Here is a 16,820-nt window from a genome sequence, read left to right as displayed (position 1 = left end):
GAGGAGTTGATGTTAGGTGAAATGAATCCCAAGATAAGGACTCATATTTTTTCTTTCTTGCTATTGTTTTAAACATATTTATAAGATGATTGCTTTGTGTTTTTTTATGTCCCTCCTCCTCAGTATAATCCCTGTTTTCACTGTATTTGATGTTGCTATAATTTGTGGAGGGGAAGGGAAAAAAACAAATTGTTTAAACAGGGATACAGGTGAACCCATTGCAACAATGAGATGTACAAGATGTTATGTCGAAAAATGAATTTTACAACTCTGGCGTGGTATGGGGAGGGAGATGGGAAGGGATGGTAAGGGAAACAAAGGTGGAGGGAACAATGCTTGATAAGAAATGTACTCATTTGGGCTGGGAAGGCGGCTCAGTGGTACAGAGCTTGCCTTGCATGCATGAGGCCCTGGGTTTGATTCCTCAGCACCACAGAAGCAGAAATAAAAAGCTGGAAGTGGTGCTGTGGCTCAAGTGGTTGAGCGCTAGCCTTGAGGTGAAATGCTGAGGGACAGCGACCAGGCCCAGAGTTCAGGCCCACGACCGGACTCCCCACCCCCCCAAAAAGAAATGTACTCATTACCTTGCTCGTGTAATTGTAATCCCTCTGTACTACATTTTCAAGATTAAAAAAAATTCTGGTTTCAAAGTCTTTGAGGAAAATCAATACCAGGATTTCAATAGGATTGATACATTGTTTTATAACTGGAATTTCAATTTTTGCCTGGAATGATAATAATGTCAAATGAAATTATGTCTCTATTTCAGAGGTCCATGCTAAATTCATCAGCAGCCCTGCTCAGAGGAAGGGTGCAATGATGATGTGTAAACTCATTTGTAAACATGAGTTGAACAGAAACTCAGTTTGTTAAAACACAGCCACCCACCAAATCTTTGTAGAAATAACCTGTCAGGAGAGACCTCTCCAGTCCACAAAGCTGTACGATCATGTACTAGCAGTGTGGCTAGTGGTAGGAGATCATGATGGACCTAAAGAGGAAATGTGTACAGTTTTGTTAAGTATACATACGGTTGTGTTTGCTAGCCATGGGGCTTGAACATAGGGCCTGTGCACTGTCTCTGAGCCTCTTTGTGCTCAAGGCTAGTGTTCTACCAACTAAATCCCAACACCACTTCCAGCTTTTTCTTAGTAGTTTATTGGAGATAAGAGTCTCATGGACTTTCTTGTCTCAGCTGGCTTCAAACTACAATCCTCAGATTTCAGCACCCTGAGTAGCTAGGATTACAGGCATGAACCAGCAGGCTCCTGGTTTTTATACTTATCTTTTAAAACTTAATATTAAAGCCCATAAACATTAATAGGTGTACAATGCAGCATACTCAATTTGTATTTGTTCCCACTGGATTATCTGTGAACTGAGTTAAAGGCTGTCTTAGATATGGAAGGGAAGGAAAGATTTTCCACAAAGTTAGTTTTTGAAGACATTATTATTCAATAGAATTCCTTCTGAGAAGACACTTGACAAGATCAGATGTTAGGTCACACCCTCATGGAAGGGTGTAGGAATTGTCTGGGGAAACCAGGCAACAAAATTTGAATTAGGAGGTAGTGTGCTTCCTTCCTCAGCTTACTCAACTTTATTATCTGAAGAAGAAAGGAATGAGTAGGAAGAGGTCAAGTTCTAGGGCCAGTTTACGGGTTTGTTTTGTTCTCTCTCCAAATCCTGTAATATAGGAGTGCTGAGTAATAGCCTCTTCCTTTGGAAAGTCTGCACATTATCTCACTCTATCATGAGAGGAGACCTCACTTCTGTGGAGATAAGCTTGCTCTTGGGTCCTTCAGACACATAGTATGCAGACATCAAAAGTCCAATGCTATAAAGGGAACCCAAAATACTCAGTTTTATCAATGATGTAAGGGCCATTTCATGACAATGAATCTGCAAACTGGGTATCATCAATTCCAATAGTGGAAATAGCAGCCCTGGACAGTGGATGATGGGATGATGTAAGATGTTAATTGATCTCCATTCTGACTTCCCTTTCCTTCCATTCTGAATATTTGCCACAATGAAGATCTTTGCCTCAAAAAGTTTAAGGAATTTGAGTCATGATACCACAGAAACAAGCAAAAATACAATACATAGAAAGATTGTTTTGTGTAATGTCCCTCATAGGCATATAAAGTTAATTTAAATAAACTGAGTAAGAGAAAGGTTAAGTGAAACTGCTTTAAATAAGTAGTTTTTTCTGATTCTCCCATATTCCATTAAGCAAAATTATTGCTGATAAAAATACATTTACTCAAAGCAGCAGCAATGCAGGTTTAACAGAAGCACAATGTTTCAGTTTCCTATAATATCAGCTGAGCCTTCTGTGGAATCCAGGAGAAGGACATGGCATTGGGAGGCTGGGAGAAGTAATAGGAGTGAGGATCTGATGAAAACAAGCATCTAAAATCACCTAAAAGTGCAAGAGATGAGGTTTCTACTTAAATATCTGTATCTATCTTTTCTCTTTCTCTAATCCCAGTACTACAAGCCTCAGCCACTGTCAAGGGCAGAGACTGGACACCTGAGGAGGGAGAAGACTGGAGAGCAGCAAGATTGGTAAGAAAAGCTCTAAGATGCATAAGAGAGGACTCAGGAGGTCTCACAGAAGATGTACAAAGTCACCACTGAAGACAATGGTATGTGTGTGTGTTTGTGTGTATGTGTGTGCGTGTGTGTGTGTGTGTGTGTGTGTGTGTGTGTGTGTGTGTAAAAAGTGAGGCTTAAAGACATGCAACATATCCTGAACTATGATTTAACAATGAGCAGTGTCTACACTTTGATATGAGGTTCTGATAGTCTAGAGCAGAATTATGTCCACTGATGAAGGTTTATAATTTCAAGTCAAGTAAGAAGGCAATGCCTTCTAGCACCACATCTGAGAACTCAGAATAATAATGGGATTATAATATTTCAAACCATAGGTATGTTATTTTGGGGAATAACAGAGATGGGGGGGACTGAGATCCAAGGCTAGTCTAGGCAAAGTTTTAGCAAGCAGACCTTATCTCAACAAATTATTCTGGCTAGGTGGTTCATTCCTGAAATCCCAGCTCTGTGGGAGGTGTATGTGAGGGAAGAGCAAAGCCCAAAAATTACTTAAAATACTTAAAGCAAGAAGGGGGCAGGAGGTGTGGTAGAATGCATGCCTAGCATGTATGAGGCTTTGAGTCCAATCAAACCATAGTACTATTAAAACAACCCAACAGATGTAAGATGTGTTCATTAGCTGATTCAGCTTTTTTCCTCTCTACTAGAAATATTTAGAATTCGGGGAAGCATAGGAGAAGTGTACAGCACAAGTACCATGCAGCTGTACATTATCTATACAGCACTCTTATCCAACATGCCGAGCACTTGCTGGGTTTCAGTTGTTGGCCTCTGATAAGCAGTCATTAATGTCAGACTCATAGAAAGAGCCGATGAGTTAATTGAGTCAACTGACTTAAATGACTGACATTGAAGCCTATGCAGGGCTGTGATCTTCAGTTCTAGTACTTGGAAAACTAACCCCAACCCCGATGCAAACACATTGGCTCTGCAAACCTGATTGCATCTGCCATCTTGGTGCCTTTTCTCTTTCTATCATCTGTGAGATGGTCTATGAAGTAAATTAAGTCCAGGCCACAATAGAAGATGCTGCCGTGTGCACTGAGATAGACCTGCTGTCATTGGCAGTGGCTGTTTTCAGGGCACTCAGGACTTCTTTTATCACCGGGAAGTCACCATAAGTTCCAATGATAAGGACCACTTTGGGTACAGACTACTATAAGCATTTTAAAGACCCCTCTGTATGGTATTTTCACAATAATAATCATAATAATAAAAAGAAAGCCTTTGTTTCTCTGAAGGTTACAAGAAATGGGTATTTCTGCAGTTTGAACAGCAGGTGGCACTTTTAACTACTTTACAAGTGAGTCCAGTCTGTTGTTTTTGTTATTATTGTTGCTGATTTAGCTTAGGATAGAAACCTAAGTGATATGGTGAGAGGGCAAAAAATCATTTAAAATGATCTTGGAAACATTAAAAAACCTCACCAGTGAAGAGATTGAAGTCTGAAAATGTACCAAAAATCAAGCCCTGAACTGCTTGTTCTGTATGAGTGTAGCTAGCACACAGACCTTCTGTAGGTAGCTTTCCTTGTCTGGAACAACCTACTCAAGCTGTGTACAAAGGAAAAGAAACAACACTAGAACTTAAAATTTGGAAATGCCCAGTGCAAGTTGAGATGTATGCATTTCCAGAGCCTTCCTAGCACTAGGGGCTTTTGAACAACAATCTCTTCAACAACAATCTCCTTGGCCTTTGCAAGCTGCCTTTTCAGGTATTAGTCAATATGCATGCATAGAAAGCCCCCTTGCTGTGTGCTCTGCCACAACACTAAGACCATCAGTGTTGTAGGATGATAGGGAAACTTCTCCCAGGACAGAATGCAGCCATTGTTATGTTTAGCAAATAATTAACCTGTCAAACTGGGCACCAGTGGCCCTTGACTGTAAACCTAGCTACTCAGGAGGCAGAGATCTGAGTATGCCAGTAAAAAACCAGCTTGGGCAGGAAAGGCCTTGAGACACTTATCTCCAAGAAACCACCAGAAAACTGGAAGTGGCACTGTGGCTCAAGTGATAGAAAGCTAGACTTGAGTTGAAGAACAGAGAGACAGCCCCTAGGCCTAGATTTCAAGTCCCATGACCAACAAAATAAAAAAAAGAAAGAAAGAAAGAAAGAAAGAAAGAAAGAAAGAAAGAAAGAAAGAAAGAAAGAAAGAAAGAAAGAAAGAAAGGAAGAAAGGAAGAAAGAAAGGAAGGAAGGAAGGAAGGAAGGAAGGAAGGAAGGAAGAAAGAAAGAAAGAAAGAAAGAAAGAAAGAAAGAAAGAAAGAAAGAAAGAAAGAAAGAAAGAAAGAAAGAAAGAAAGAAAGAACCTGTCATGATGAGAGATATGGCAAAGCTCAAGCCTTTGCATATAAAGACATACTAACCTGGGAGATGGCTCAAAAACAGAGGCACTGTTACCTTCTCCTGGTAAGAACCAAAGCTCCCACTGGAGCCCATACCATTAGAATAGAGCAGATCCCCAGCACATGCCTACAGCCCCAAGTCAGTGTGGCCAGAGTGATTAGCAGCCAAGCTTCCAAGTCCCCTTTGATTCCTGCCTCCTGGGCACATTGTGGGCCAGCTCAGAAGGAGGTTTCAGAAGAGCATAAAGAGCCATGAAGCAAAGCAGTCGTGTAGAAATGCAAAGCACATGACTCTCACCTCTGGGATTCTAGAGTTATTCTCAGATTATTTTGTGGATAAGAAGATGTGAGTGAATCATCTTGCTTCCTGAAAAATATCTCTGTATAGGTAGGTACTCTTTGCCTCACACTGAAAGGCAACCACTTGTCCAAAGGCTGGTCTCATCTGTGGCCAATAAATTTCCTTTTCCCGGCCATCACCCCTTTAACAGACATTTGTATGTTGGCTGATAGCACATCCATGAATGGAGATGTACCTGCAAAGGGTTTGAAACCATAGTGGTCCATGATGTCCTATCACCATTTCTCTCCCACTGTCATCTCAGAATTAGACCAGAAGCTGGTTGCAATCACCGCACATATCAACACAAGACTGTCAATACCAGAACCTTGTCAAAGTCTACTTCAAAGATACCTTTCAGTTTCAATCTATGTCTGACAGAGTATCTACCCCATACTTTTTTGGTCTAGGATATGTGCACCTATAAACTGGGAGACTTTTAGAGAATAAGATTAGAGAGAACGGGTCTCCTGGACAGGATCTGCTATAGGTACGACAAGTTGGAAGGAAAAGGGAAACAGCATAAGGAAATATCATTAACATGGCCAAAGTGGTCAAAAGACATCTCTCCAATGCAAGAATGTCTTTCTGACAAACCTGTTCTTGTTGGGCCATGGCCTGGTATGGTAGTGCCACTTTACACTCTGGTCCCATTAAAGTAACATACATGTCATGGCTTCTTCCTTCCATGGCCTAGGCTGACTACCAGAGGTTCATTCCCTGTTTCTACCTCTGCTTTCTAAAAGGTACACATATCAAGGGGCTCTCTTCTTTCCCCCTACAAATATTCTACCAATGTCCCCTCATTTCACAATTCTTCATTGCCAATCTGGGTGCTGCTTTTCTATGAGTTCTAATGTATCCTCTCCTGAGCCTAACATTTGTTGCCTTTCCTCCTTTTGGTGCTGGGGACTGAACTGAGAGTCATGTGCATGCCAGGGATGTACTCTACCACTGAGCTGCATCTTCACCTCTGAATTTTGTTTATCATACTTGTCAAGAACTCTATTAAGTATTTGATACAATTACTAAGGTACATGAGAATAAGGGAGATGCTGCACTTAGCAATTGGACAAAAAATCACCTATCTATAGGAATCACCTCCACATTAGCTTGTGTGGCAATGAATGCAGAGCTCTGGCTAGGAGAAAACAAAAGTCATGCCTGAGAAATACATGTTGGTCTACTGGTAAAATTATCAACAGGAGTTTTCTAAGGAGTGAGGGATTAGTCATTAATTATGAACCAAGAACTACTTCTTCAAAAGTGTAAAGAAATAAGCCAAAGCCACCAGAAAAGACTCATGAAAAGACTCATAAATGAGTACTTAAGAGAAAACAAAAATGTTCTTAGTCAAACACTGGTAGAAAGGATGGGTGGTGCCTCCATCACAGCTTGGCCTCAATCCTTAACCCACTGAGGAATGAGGGTGCCTTGGCCAGGCCTGCCTTCAGTTCTGACCCAGCAGCCTTAGAAGATTTGAGGTCATCCAACCTGGTCAGTTCTAGGACTAGAGACCCAGGAGTGTCAACACTTCCTCCCTAGAACTCCCACAATGGAAGCTATTTGCACTTTGATCTCCCTGGGGCAAGGACACAAAACAACCTGCTTCTAGTCACAGATCACTCTCTGGGACAGTTTACTTTCTAATGAGTGAGATCAGCTTGGCTTAAAGATCTCTATCCCACCCCTCCCCACCCTACCCCAACCTCAGGCCTGGTAGAGGAAAACTTACGGAACTTACCATCTCCCAACTTTACTAGCAACAAGGGACTTGCACCTCACCCAGAAGTACCTTTTCCTTAGAGCTTTCTATAAGTTGCAGTATTCCCATAGCCCTGTTTCTGAAGAAAAAGGTACTCTTACAGGTTATTGGTGGCCATGGAGGAATGCTTGGCACAGACAACCTGCCTGGAGCCTCACTGAAAGAAGAGTGAAAGATTCTGGCAAAAAGAACCAGTGACTGATTTGGCCTCCAGTGAAAACAGAAGTGTTTACCCTCTTCCTGGCTATTGTAGATTCTAAGCAATTGAGATTTCTGTTTCACTCATGTAAAGTAAACATACCCAACAGGCTAGATCCATCCATCCCTTATATCCTTACAACACCCTGTGGGCCTCAGACAGCTTTGACTGCTGGAAAAATGAACATGAGAATGGGTAATTGGGACAGGCCATGTTTCCCCTCCTCTCCTTGACTTGGAAGTACTGTGTCAAGCAGTTCTTTATACACTATGGGACTGGTCAGCTTCTCAGCCTCTCACTCCCTCAAACAGCTAGAGTCACTTCTGTACTTAAAGCTGCCAGACAACTTGAGAAACTTCCCTGGCAACCAGGAACTTGCACTCATCCTGTGAGCACTGCTTCATTGCCAATTGAACTCTAAACACAGGGATCAGTGTTCCTGATACTGTTTCTGGGGAATGTGACTGAAATCCCTCTGATGGGACATGAGACAAGAACCTGTGGTTGTCTGAAGGAGAAGTAGCATCTGGATCTAGTTTTCTTTTTCTTCAAACTGCTTTTTTGCTACTTGCATGCTTTCGAGATATTGAAAACTATAAAACTGGGCCAGGGGGAAAAACAACAACATTGGCACTTGTCATCCTCTTCTTCAAAATAGCAGAAAAACCATGAATTTAATACTCCTCTTCAGTACCAGTCCTATATTGCTAAGATTAAATCCTTCTGGCCAAATTTATATTTCAAATACACTGAAAGAATAAAAAGGATTCTAAAGAAGAAAAAGGGCTCAGGGTATAAAATGTATACTTCTTTATTTATACAAATAGGGTTTTAAAACAATCATTTAAAAGAAATCTGCATTTTTACATTCACCGTCAGTGAGTTCCTGACAGAGAAGGCTGAGCATGATGATACATAGCAAGGTACCACTGCAGGACAACAGTAGCTCAGGAAAGCACCATTTATTTGAGAAGCAGTAGGCATGCTCTGGCATTCCTGTTGCACTGCTAGCAATGGGAAGTCTTAAACCTCTTCTTCCAGAAGACTTCTTCAAATTCCCCCTGTTCATCAGCAGTGGCATCTTTGCATTGCTGGTACTTGGACACCGGGTCGTTGATGTTGCTCTCAACCTCAGTGAACTCCATCTCATCCATGCCCTTGCCTGTATACCAGTGCAAGAATGCCTTGTGCATTGAACTGTTCTGAAGTGTGCTTGAAGGGTTCCTGGATGGCCGTGTTGTTGCCAATGAATGTGGCCAACATCGTGAGGCTATGTGGGGGGATGTCACACACAAGTGTCTTCACGTTGTTGGGGATCCATTCTGCAAAGTAGCTGCTGTATTTGTTCTGCAAGTTGAGCATCTGCTCATCCACCTCCTTCATGGACATGCGGCCTCGGAAGATGGCAGCCGCTATCAGGTAGCAGCCATGGTGGGGATCACAGGTGATCATCGTGTTCTTGGTGTCAAACGTCTGCTGGGTGAGCTTGGGCAGTGAAAGAGCATTGTACTGCTGGCTGGCACGGCTAGTCAGGGGTGCAAGGCCAGGCATGAAGAAGTGCAGGCAGGGGAAGGACACCGTGTTCTCGGCCAGCTTGCGCAGGTCTGCATTCAGCTGGGCAGGGAAGCACAGGCAGGTGGTGACCTTGCTCATGGTAGCCAACACCAGGTGGTTCAGGTCTCCATAGGTGGGCATGAGCAGCTTCAGGGTGCAAAAGCAGATGTCATACAGGGCCTCGTTGTCAATGCAGAATGTTTCATCTGCATTTTCCACCAACTGGTGGACAGACAAGATGGTGTTGTAGGGTTAGGTGAGGATGATAGGGTTAGGTGGATAAAGGCTCAGCCCAGCACTGGGAACTAGTGTCTGGATGTTAGGGAGGAGGGGTGCCTGTTAGCCATCTCCTATGGACTATGATGACATATCAAATATGAAGTTGTCTGGTCTGAAACTCTGGCCAAATGGTTCCGATCTCACTGAGTCTAAGGTGCCAGTGTCCAACATCTTGGGCAAGGGCATGACACTGAAGGTGTTCATGATGCTGTCTGGGAACTCCTCTCGGATCTTATTGAGAATCAGGGTGCCCATGCCTGACCTGGTGCCACCTCCCAGGGAGTAGGGCATCTAGAAACCCTGGAGACAGCCACACCTTTCTGCTCACCACTTCCAACACTGACTCCACCAGCTCAGCTCCCTCTGTGTAGTGGCCCTTGGCCCAGTTATTGCCTGCCCTGTTCTGGCCTATCAGACACAAAGACACATACTCCAGGAATAATGACTGTGCTATATACATTGTGCAGACTATAGGCTCCTCTGAGCAACTTTGGCTATTATTTTAGATACACTTTGGTGAAATAAAGGAAATGTTTTCTTTTTTTGGGTCCAGTCATGGGCCTGAACTCTGGGCCTGGGTGCTGTCCCTCAGCTCTTCAGCTCAAGGCTAGTGCTCTACCACTTAAGCCACAGCACCACTTCTGGCTTTTTTTTCCTGCTTATATGGTGCTGAGGAATCGAACCCAGGGCCTCATGCATGCAAGGCAAGCACTGTACTGCTGAGCCACCTTCCTAGCCCTCAGGAAATGTTTTCAATGTGTCTGGGACCCTACAAATCACCCAGGTTCTAAAGAAAGTAAAGACAATGTGGAGGAAGATACATTTTAACCCAAACCACGTGCGTACTTCTAAAAATGAGCAGAGCCTGGGGATGGGAAGGGGTCTCAGTGGTACAGTGCTTGCCTCACATGCACAATGCCGTGGGATCGATTCCTCAACACCACATAAACAGAAAAAGCCAGAAGAGATGCTGTGGTTCAAGCGGTAGAGTGCTTGCCTTGAGCTGAAGAGCTGAGTTACAGTGCTCAGGCCCAGAGTTCAAGCCCCACGACCAACCAAAAAAAAAAATGAACAGAGCCTGCCTCAATACTGGAAAAGTACTTACTTTCACAGGAGGAACAGGAGAACAGAATGGTAAGAGGGAAGCTAAGCTGCAGGCACGTGTCTGCACCTTGCTCATACATAGCTGTGCTTTGATTTCTGGTGTCCTGAAGTGGTTCCCTGTTATTGCCAGGTATTTGAAATGGCCAGCAGCGCTGAAACCTTGTTGGAGGCATTCCCTGCTCGCTGTTCATTCCCTTCAGAGGCTGTTTGCAGACTGGCATTTATCTGTGCTGATTGAGTGGCCAGGGACATGACTCCCATGGACTGAAATAGGTAGGTTAGGTGAGGATGATATCTAGATGGATAAAGGCTCAGCTCAGCTCTGGGAACTGGAGTGCCTGGATGTTAGGAAGGAGGAGTGCCTGTTAGCCATCTTCCATGGACCATGCTGACCTACTAAATATGAAGTGTCTGGTCTGAAACTCTATGGTTCCAATCTTACTGAGTCTAAGGTGCCAGGCTCTACGTCCACCATGATGGCCCGAGGAACATATTTGTTGCCTGTGGGAACAAGAGTTGACTTAGGCCTATACTTGACAAGGAACTTAGGGGCAGAGCTTATGATTCTAAGTGGCTCTCAGCATTCATTACAGAAATTACAGCATTTCAGACATGGAAACAGAAAAGATATCTTGAGAATGAATCACCATGCAAGAGGCTTCAGCAACTTTAAGGACGTTTGCAGTTGTCTATTTCCATGCATTTCATTCCTTTGCTTTGGGCATGGTGGCTGAAATCTCAGCTACTCAGGAGGCAAAGATGAGCATCAGGCTTTGAGTCTAATGGGGCAAAAGAAAGATGACAACACCTTTTCTTGTTGTTGTTGTTCATGGTGGGGCTTGAACTCTGAGCCTGGGCACTGTCCCTCAGCTCTTCAGCTCAAGGCTAGCACTCTATCACTTGAGCCACAGTCCCACTTTCAGTTTTCTGAGTTGTTTATTGTAGATAAGGGTCTCAGGGGCTTTCCTGCCCAGGCTGAATTTGAACCATGATTCTCATTTCTCAGCCTCCTGAGTAGCTAGGATTACTGGTGTGAGTCATCATTGCCTAACAGCAAGAACCTTTCTCTTTTTTTGTTAATTTTATTTTTATTGTAAAGGTGCTGTATAGAGGAGTTATAGTTACATGAGTAAGGAAAAGAGAACATTTATTGTTGAACATTGTTACCCACTCCTTTGTTGTTCTCCCTTTCCTTCCCCAATTAAAAGTAGCTAGGTGCACAGCACCATTGGCTCATGCCTATAATCATAGCAACTGTGGATTTGGAGATCAGAGGATCGCTGTTCAAAGCCAGCCTCGGCAGGAAAGTCTGTGAGACTCTTATCTCCAATAAACTAATAGAAAACCAGAAATGGCACTGTGGCTTAAGTGGTATGGCTGCTTGTCTTGAACAGAAGAGTTGGGGCACAGTGCATAGGCCCAGAGTTTAAGCGCCACTGCCGAAAAAAAAAAAACAAACAAAACAAAAGAGCCAGGTGTGGCTCTTTTGTAGAGGAATTCAAGTATAATGCTTTCCTAGGGAAATACATAAAATACATATTTCTTGTGTTATAATGTTTCAATAATTGTTATCAAATAGCACATTTCCCTGTATGCAAATACTCAGAGCAACCTTGGGCGATTACTTGCAATTTGCCATTTAACCTGATTTTTCAAAAGGGATATCAGTTAAAATGATATAAACATGAGTTTGAGATTGCCCCCTTCCTAAACAATCACATGAAGAAAACTGGCCATCCAGCCTGATATGCAGGGGTTCCGGGAAGATGGCGGAGGAGAAGCTGGAATCTGAACAAGCTCTCGAATAGAAAGCAGTTTTAGAGTTCCAGTGAACAGTCCTAAGCCAGAGAATCACACCAAGTATGCCATCACAGGACAGAGAGTTAGACAAGAGAGGGGAAACCAAGGAGACACATCTGAGCCAGCCAGCAGCTGCCGCTGCGGCGGCAGAGTCGCGACGGCGACCACCGCCGTGGGGCCATACCTGAGACACAGAGAGTCCAGGATGAAGGAGCCAGACGCAGCCGACAAGCGGATTCTACTCAACACCAACAAGAACCGACAAGGAGCGGACATCTTCATCCTGCTGTTTGCAGACCAGAGACGACCCAGGATCCAAGACTCGGCGTGAGTACAAGCCCGACGTCCTCACCCCTTCTCAGGGAGCAGAGGAGGGAAGGCCACCCCTCCCCCCCCAGCACCGGTGATCTCCATCTTGGATACCGACAAAGTTCGGAGGAGCTGCTAGCTCCAGCTCAGGCCTTGGAATAAAACGAGTCATTTAGCAGGTCACAAGAACTTAACGGCGAAGTGACCTGCCAGACTCAGCTCCATCCAGGGAAAAGTCACCCAGCTCAGGCGCCAGCCATTGGAGTGGCTCGCCACACTGGGTAACCAGAGCCAGAGGCTGCCCCTCCCTCTAGCAGCCACCACAATCAATTGAAAAACAGAAACCCTGAGAATGGCTCCAGGCTGGGCGCTGTGAGCTTTATCACAAAATAGCCCCAGGGAAAAGCTACTGTTTGTTGAAAGGCCTCAACTCTACTCAGAACCTAGCCTCATCACCACATCCCCCTCTTTTGTGATTCTCAAAGCAGATCACCCTCCCAGAAAACTAACCTGGGAGGGGGATCTCAAAATCTTGGGTAAAGCAGAGCATTTTTCTGCCTCTTCCAACAAACCAGCCTGATATGCAGGATCTAATAAAGACACAACATAAAATACTGTTCATAGGAGTGACACAATCCCACACAACAACTCTCAACCAAGGAACCACAAGATTAAAGTCTTATATCTTACTTAAGCAATATCAACACAAAATACCAAGGTGAGGACATCCCCAAATGTAGATCCATAAAACTCAAATACATTAAATAGCTCTGTCCTTTTGTTTGCACTTTTTCATTGGTTTATTACACAGGAAAACCAATTATCTACGATTCTGTTTGTATACAATAATGTAGAACGGAAACTCTTTATATAAAATTAAATGAATTTCACATTGACAGTTACAAAAACTGAAAATCTACTCTGTAGACTTCAGTAAGGTTGTTTGTATTAGGAAAGACAATATGAATCATTTAAAAGCAGTGTTTACACATTATTATTGGGTTTTTCTACATCACAACAATGTTTTTTACTTTAAAAACCTTAAAAAGAATTTATTGTTGGCTAAGTATTCATATTCAAAATGCTGAAGTCCAGAAGTGTTATAGATTTCAGGGTGAGACACTTTATGCTTTGTGATTTGGACTATTCACATATATATTAGTGACTGAACATCCCTCTTTGAAATTTTAAAATTTTCAATTTCAAAAAAATTTTTTTTAGAAATTTAATCTGTATTTTAAAGAGGGCAATGCAACTGGGCTCTGGTTGCTGAAGGGTGAAATTCTAGCTACTCAAAAGTCTGAGATCTTAGGATCGCAGATTGAAGCCAGCTGGGGCAGGAAATTCTGGGAGACTCTTATCTCCAAGAAACTACCTGAAATAGTTGGTGCCATGCCACCTCCTATGGAGTCTGCATGAGATCGTGTTAGACAAAGAGCTTTAAGGAAGCATGCCTGCAGGAAGAGGGTGTTGGTTCAAGGCATCCCATACACTTGGCTGCACCTTTATAGCCTCTACTACCTTTATTCTTACTATATTCTTCTTGGCTGTACATTCGTTGCTTTTATTCTCGTTTTGGCTATTTTTCTATTGATCCGTGAACAGAGCATGTTGTTTCTTTCCAGTCCAATGGAGATGACTTCTCTAAATAATAAAGACTAGGACCAAAGATTAAATGTGGCCTTGCCCCAATCAATCTATCATCTGATGTGACGCTGCCTCCAAAAACTCCTACAACTTCACAAGCGGTTTTGCAGCTCACGCATAGTAAACATAAAAACTTAAAATTTCCAAATATGTTACAACAAGCAGAATTAATGAATTAAACTAAGCTAGAAGGAGTTATCCCAGAAGCCTAGAGAGTTCTGAAAAAAGGAACCCCTGATAATAAAAAGAAAAGAAAGATTGAAGAGATGAAGGACAATGCCTATGCCCAGAGTTGAAACCCCATGACAAGAAAAAAAAATCCAGGTGTGGCTAGTCAGCAAGTACAGGTAGGGGGAATTCAGTAAAAGGCTTTCCTGAGGAATTCACAAGTGTATACTCAAAAATTAAAACAAAATATATGGTGGAGTGGCTCAGGTGGATACAGCACTTGACTTACAAGATGGAGGCCCCAAATTCGAACTACAATACCACCCTAAGAAAGGCAGGAACTCCTTCCTTGTCATTAGTATTCCTAGGGACCTATTCTGCCACGGTATTGGAAGCCAGTTAGGAGACACTCACTAGCTGCCTCAATTCTCTGCAGCTGTAAGCTGCTGTCTACATAGTAGTTTCCCGTGCAGTCAATGTTGTGCTCATTGCTTAGCATTTCCCCAAACTGAGATGGAAATATAAGTGTATTATGGCCTAGAATGTTAACTGTCCAAACAATGGATTTTAAAATAACTATGAGAAACCCAAGTCCTGTTGACACAACTATTTTTGTAAAAAAATTAGATTTTTTAAATTAAAAAAGCACAAAAATTGATAGCATTTTAGTTTTGTTAATCTCTTTGCTATCTTGCTGAATAGAAGACATCTGGGTTCTCCTATGAGTATTCTATCTTATGGGATACCATATTCTGTTTGGATTCTATGACCAGAACCTGGTCTTATATGAACATTAAGTTGCCAAAGCAGTAACTTGAAGACTCAGCTAGAAGGGTCTCCAGAACCCCAAGGGTCCTCAGAGCATACACTGATTTAGACAACCACTGATTTAGAAAACACCCAACTTAAGGGAACTGAGTTAGGGCATGAAAACTCAGAGAAATTTGCATTAAGGTGGACGAACTGTTCTCAATTATCTGATACTCATCAGTTGACAAAAAGGGAATCCTCTGTATCTGTCAGCTCAAAGACACTGCACTCCTTTCATTCAAATCAGACCAAAAATGCATTAGTCTATTCCCAGGAAACTAAGTACAATGACTTGAGTCTCAGGTAAGACAAAGACATGCAAGCCTTGCTTAAAAAACCACACCCACCTGGGCCACACAAATTAGGGAAATTGGGGAAACTATCTGGGGGACTTGATTTCCAGGAGGTTAGGGACTACTATGGAGCCCCATCTACCTCAGCCTAGACATGACCACCACCACCTGCACCCTCCAACCCCATCCTCTTCCTCCTCATCCCCCTAAATTTGAGACTAGGATCCTAGGCCAGTGTCATGCTCCCCTTTGCGCCAATCTGGTTGCCACAGTGGCTTGCCTGTATGTACATGATCTCCCTCACAGTGTAGGGCTGCAGAGCAGTTGGATGCGTGTCCTCAGCAGTGGTGTACACAGAGGCAAACAGGTAGGGCTGGGGAGCAGGAATCTGACACAGCCAACTCAGATCCCCATTTAAACCTCTGGTTGTTACAGGGGCAGAGGAGATGGGGTGGACTTGATAGGCAGAGCCAGTAGGTGCTCCAGCTCATTCTCCCTACTGCTGGGTAATCAGAGATAGCTACCTGTTATCACTTAGCCCTGGCATCCAGCTGTCAGCCTCAAGTCAATTAGCACAGCTGCCACTCTATTTGGAACCTCTTGTCACACTGCCATCCACATCCCACCCTGACTCACAAGAGAGGCTGAACCCTGGGATCCAGGAAGCAAGAGGAGGGGCTTCCTTTACACAAGGTACTTGTGCCAGAAGCCAAGAACAAGCCTACCTTCTATTTTTGATAGGAGGGCCTAGAACTGAAGGGGCACGTTCAGCTGTGATCCCAAGAACAAGCACAAACTGTTGGATTCCATGACTGATTTCCATTCTGGGAAGAGTCAGGGGCTTAGGGCCTTGCCTTCATACTCAGGTTTTCTTTTCTTTTCTCTTAAAAGCAGCTTGCTTTATTACTTAAGCCATAGGTCTACAACAGTCTACTTTTTGTTTCATTTGGCTTCTGCTCAGAGCATGAGAACTCAGCTCCTGCTCTGTGTGTGTGTGTGTGTGTGTGTGTGTGTCTGTGTGTGTGTGTGTCTGTGTGTGTGTGTGTGTGTGTGTGTGTGTGTGTGGCCGGAGTTAGGCACGTTGGTGTTAGGGCTTAAAATTAAGGCCTGGTGACTCTTTTTGAGATTTTTACTATTATTGAGATTAGGTGATTACCTAAATTTCTCTTATTTCAGAATATTGTGTAATAGTGATATTTAGTTGAAGTCACAAACATATTTTAACCTTCACAATGCAAATTGTCATTATTATGGTCGATAAAGTTTGTGAATTCTATAAGCTTTGACAATACAATTCTATAAGCTTTGACAATACAATTATTTCTTCCAGGTGATATATACATTTCTTTCCTTTTGCTTATTGTAAGACGTTCTGTCTTTCACTCTCATTCCTCTCCTCTCTTTCTGAGGTTTTATTGATTTACTTAGTTAACTGAAGGGTAGGTGGCTCTACTACTTGAGCCACAGCTAAACTTCTGCCTTCTTTAAGTGATTAATATGAGGCAAGAATTCCATGGGTAGTCCAGGGCAGTACAGAAAGGCTTGAAATCTGATGATCAGAGTTCAAAGTCAGCCTGGGCAG

General features: G+C 43.1%; 2 pseudogenes; both read right to left on the bottom strand.

Annotated features, from left to right (window-relative positions):
- Positions 1-5,537, bottom strand: part of LOC138808830 (chromodomain Y-like protein) — a 97,411-nt pseudogene extending 91,874 nt beyond the window's left edge.
- Positions 5,538-8,281: 2,744 nt separating this feature from the next.
- On the bottom strand, positions 8,282-15,611 carry LOC138808832 (tubulin beta-2 chain-like; annotated as a pseudogene).
- Positions 15,612-16,820: the final 1,209 nt, after the last annotated feature.

This window comes from Dipodomys merriami, unplaced genomic scaffold (genome assembly GCF_024711535.1).
Source record: "Dipodomys merriami isolate MVZ:Mamm:240054 unplaced genomic scaffold, mDipMer1.0.p SCAF_478, whole genome shotgun sequence".
NCBI classification, from domain to species: Eukaryota; Metazoa; Chordata; class Mammalia; order Rodentia; family Heteromyidae; genus Dipodomys; species Dipodomys merriami.
This window is presented reverse-complemented; position numbering and strand designations above follow the sequence as displayed.